Source organism: Schistocerca americana, unplaced genomic scaffold, assembly GCF_021461395.2.
Source record: "Schistocerca americana isolate TAMUIC-IGC-003095 unplaced genomic scaffold, iqSchAmer2.1 HiC_scaffold_215, whole genome shotgun sequence".
Classification (NCBI taxonomy): domain Eukaryota; kingdom Metazoa; phylum Arthropoda; class Insecta; order Orthoptera; family Acrididae; genus Schistocerca; species Schistocerca americana.
The window spans coordinates 190,001-195,000 of NW_025725923.1; the positions used below are offsets into that span (position 1 = coordinate 190,001).

Sequence of the window (5,000 nt, forward strand, 5' to 3'; positions counted from 1 at the left end):
AGTTACGAGCTAGAGACGCGACCGCGTTGCTCTCTGTACGAATGCCGATGCTGAGCGGTCAGCTAGGAGGCGCTCCATCCATGTCGGTACCGGTGAGCGTTGCACTCGCAGTCGCAAGAACGTACGGCAAGTATATTACCTGGAAGAGTCAATGACAGTCCACGCCCCCCTGCGTGGGAAGAGTCTTTCTAGGCCATGACCCACCGGAAGGGCGCAGCGTCCCCCACCCCAGACATGTGACGTCACACCATCGGTATTGACGACTAGACTGATTCCTTATAATCATTTGCCATACACCGGTGGAAGCTGCCGAGACGAGTAACTACATAGCGGGCTCGCCGTGTCACTAATGTACAGAGATACAACAGTTTCGACTGGAACCGGATTAAACGTATACACGGCGCTGATTAGAAATAGATAGAGCCATCAGAATACAGATAATGTATACAACTGTCCGTATACATGCTGAAAGACTCTGCTCACAATCACAACCACACGTCAGCCACACACCCTTATCACGCACTACTCTCTGCCTGTAACACGCACACAGACAATATGTAAGCACCAGCATGGAACAACACCCAGTGCATCCTCTCCGCCACATTAGACAATCCACACTGTCATAACCAGACTGGGAGGTCCACTCAGAAAACAGAATATCCCACCCACCCGACAACCACCATTGCTCAGCCAAGCCACCAACACCCACACATGTCCTACACAGGGGTGCACCCAACATCACAATACTGCCTCCTCTCACAGCACACAAACAATGGCAGGAATGAAAGACACAGGTCTGCCACAAGCATGGAATGAGAGCGCCGCCTGTCATGAGCCAAAGGTGCATCCTGACGTGGCAAATCAGATGATGCCGCAGGCATCCACTTACTATAATCACAATCAACAAACCGGCCGCCCCGCCCCGCCCCCCATTAAACCTTTCCTTACAACAATGTGTACCTTAACCTAACCTATATCGTACCGTAACCTAACCTATGTCGTACCGTAACCTAACCTATGTCGTACCGTAACCTAACCTATGTCGTACCGTAACCTAACCTATGTCGTACCGTAACCTAACCTATGTCGTACCGTAACCTAACCTATGTCGTACCGTAACCTAACCTATGTCGTACCGTAACCTAACCTATGTCGTACCGTAACCTAACCTATGTCGTACCGTAACCTAACCTATGTCGTACCTTAACCTAACCTATGTCGTACCTTAACCTAACCTATGTCGTACCTTAACCTAACCTATGTCGTACCTTAACCTAACCTATGTCGTACCTTAACCTAACCTATGTCGTACCTTAACCTAACCTATGTCGTACCTTAACCTAACCTATGTCGTACCTTAACCTAACCTATGTCGTACCTTAACCTAACCTATGTCGTACCTTAACCTAACCTATGTCGTACCTTAACCTAACCTATGTCGTACCTTAACCTAACCTATGTCGTACCTTAACCTAACCTATGTCGTACCTTAACCTAACCTATGTCGTACCTTAACCTAACCTATGTCGTACCTTAACCTAACCTATGTCGTACCTTAACCTAACCTATGTCGTACCTTAACCTAACCTATGTCGTACCTTAACCTAACCTATGTCGTACCTTAACCTAACCTATGTCGTACCTTAACCTAACCTATGTCGTACCTTAACCTAACCTATGTCGTACCTTAACCTAACCTATGTCGTACCTTAACCTAACCTATGTCGTACCTTAACCTAACCTATGTCGTACCTTAACCTAACCTATGTCGTACCTTAACCTAACCTATGTCGTACCTTAACCTAACCTATGTCGTACCTTAACCTAACCTATGTCGTACCTTAACCTAACCTATGTCGTACCTTAACCTAACCTATGTCGTACCTTAACCTAACCTGTATTGCGCCTTAACCTAACCTGTATTGCGCCTTAACCTAACCTGTATTGCGCCTTAACGTAACCTGTATTGCGCCTTAACGTAACCTGTATTGCGCCTTAACGTAACCTGTATTGCGCCTTAACGTAACCTGTATTGCGCCTTAACGTAACCTGTATTGCGCCTTAACGTAACCTGTATTGCGCCTTAACGTAACCTGTATTGCGCCTTAACGTAACCTGTATTGCGCCTTAACGTAACCTGTATTGCGCCTTAACGTAACCTGTATTGCGCCTTAACGTAACCTGTATTGCGCCTTAACGTAACCTGTATTGCGCCTTAACGTAACCTGTATTGCGCCTTAACGTAACCTGTATTGCGCCTTAACGTAACCTGTATTGCGCCTTAACGTAACCTGTATTGCGCCTTAACGTAACCTGTATTGCGCCTTAACGTAACCTGTATTGCGCCTTAACGTAACCTGTATTGCGCCTTAACGTAACCTGCATTGCGCCTTAACGTAACCTGCATTGCGCCTTAACGTAACCTGTATTGCGCCTTAACGTAACCTGTATTGCGCCTTAACGTAACCTGTATTGCGCCTTAACGTAACCTGTATTGCGCCTTAACGTAACCTGTATTGCGCCTTAACGTAACCTGTATTGCGCCTTAACGTAACCGATATTGCGCCTTAACGTAACCTATATTGCGCCGTAACGTAACCTATATTGCGCCGTAACGTAACCCACATTGCCCCTTAACGTAACCCACATTGCCCCTTAACGTAACCCACATTGCCCCTTAACGTAACCCAACACACGTTGGGCCTTAACCCAACACACGTTGGGCCTTAACCCAACACACGTTGGGCCTTAACCCAACACACGTTGGGCCTTAACCCAACACACGTTGGGCCTTAACCCAACACACGTTGGGCCTTAACCCAACACACGTTGGGCCTTAACCCAACACACGTTGGGCCTTAACCCAACACACGTTGGGCCTTAACCCAACACACGTTGGGCCTTAACCCAACACACGTTGGGCCTTAACCCAACACACGTTGGGCCTTAACCCAACACACGTTGGGCCTTAACCCAACACACGTTGGGCCTTAACCCAACACACGTTGGGCCTTAACCTGCTCTGTAATTGTCATACGACGCGTTAAATTAGTGTAGTGTTGCCTAACTGCAACCCCCGCAATATAGTTTGCTACTCGCACTGCCCGGTCCCCAGTGTATCGCTTCATGTTAAACACCTTGCAGCTATACACTGTAATGTGGATGGCAGCAGGACGTACATGCTCAATGCCCTTTGCAGTTGTTCATTGGCATTTGCAGTTGTTCATTGGCATTCGCATGTGCGAAGCACTTAGCCTACGCTGTGGTACGGCCTGTGTCAACTGTCCGCTGATGTTGTACGTCCAAATCACACACTGTACTGCACATTGGTCCTCATGTACTGAATGATACATCGTGGTACATGTGACCGTACAACGACTGCGCCAACAACGGCGAACCATGCGGTCCAAATGTTGTGCACTCAGCTACGTGTCGTCTCCCTATAAGAGCTGGATTGCAGTGTGGTATGCCCTGGATGGCGATCAGCATGAGCCGTCTGTTGATGTAGTGGCGCGTGTTGTCAGACGTAGTCGTCTCTTCTCACACACCGTGATAGCATGGTGCACTGCGTTCCACATCTGCGACATGCGACAGAGGCCGGTTGACAGTCGTTCGCGCAATGGACATCGCATACGTACGGGGGCCACCTTCCACGTGTTCGCGAAGCGTGCACATGTTGTTGCGTGTATGTGGGCAGACATAGTGTGTCGTGACACCTGACACAGGCATGCAACAATCGTTGAATTTGCAAATGGCGATGGACGCCTACGTTTGCTGGTGACGTTATGCAAATGAACAACTGGTAAACCGTTGTGGTGCGGTTGTTCTCGCTAGAGGTGAATCAGTGATGGCGACGATCGGTTGAGCTACCAACCGGTTGTTCCAGCGATACCCACCATGCCCACGAACGTGAATGGCATCTGGGTGTGAAGCGATACGCGGTGGTGGCTGGGTGGGACCGTCCCCGGCCGGTGAGGGGGGGCCTCCCGGCGTGCTGGCCGCGCGGTGCGTGGGCGCACGCGCTACAGCCGGCTGGTGGGGGCGGCCAGTGGCAGGCGCGCCGGCCGACGGAGGCGGCAGGCGGCGCAGCTGCGCGCCGGCGCACCCTGCACGCGGCGCCGTGCGGCCAAAGTAGGTCCTCGCGGGCCCGGTGCGAAGCGCGGTGGACATCTGCAGTGTGCTGGTCCGATTGAGGACTGTGTGCGCTGAGGATGCGCCGCCGCCCGGCGCTCGGCGCCGCGACGCCGTCTGCTGCTCGGTCGCCTCTGCGGTTCTCGCAGGTGGTTTGTATCGCAGCTGTGCGGACGTGTTGGCGCGTGCGCTGTGCTGGGAGAGTTCGCTTCGGCACCCAAGTGGGGCTTTTGTCCTTCTGTGGCGCTGGCGTTGGAGCTGCCGGTCACCGTAGGTGGCGCGTGTTGTCTCCCGCCGGCAGTGCCACGACAGCACGCTCCCGGGCCTCTGTCGGCAGCGGCAAGCTCAGTTGGGAGCACGGGTGGTCGCACCTAAAGCGTCTACTCGCCAAACTCCGGGCGATTGCGCCTCTCTCGAACCCGACCAAGTACTTAGGACGGCGCTGCGCGCCGCCGGGACCTGAGAGGGTTTCGAGGTGTATTGTGCAGGGGAGCTCAGCCTCCTCCTGTTTGCAGAATAATTGAGCGGACGCTTGCGTGTTCGCGCGGGCCCCCGGGACACACTCCCGGGCGGCCGGCTGCTCAGCTCTAGTTGACGCAGCTCCCTGGTTGATCCTGCCAGTAGTCATATGCTTGTCTCAAAGATTAAGCCATGCATGTCTCAGTACAAGCCGCATTAAGGTGAAACCGCGAATGGCTCATTAAATCAGTTATGGTTCCTTAGATCGTACCCACGTTACTTGGATAACTGTGGTAATTCTAGAGCTAATACATGCAAACAGAGTCCCGACCAGAGATGGAAGGGACGCTTTTATTAGATCAAAACCAATCGGTCGGCTCGTCCGGTCCGTTTGCCTTGGTGACTCTGAA

The 5,000-nt window shown here is 51.9% G+C and overlaps 1 non-coding gene across 1 annotated transcript in view; it reads left to right on the forward strand.

Moving 5' to 3' along the window:
• The first annotated feature begins 4,732 nt into the window (after positions 1-4,732).
• LOC124574465 overlaps positions 4,733-5,000 on the forward strand; it is a 1,910-nt gene continuing 1,642 nt past the window's right edge. Inside the window, exon 1 of the ribosomal RNA XR_006972288.1 lies at positions 4,733-5,000. This exon is cut by the window's right edge and continues 1,642 nt beyond it. This is a non-coding gene — a ribosomal RNA (small subunit ribosomal RNA).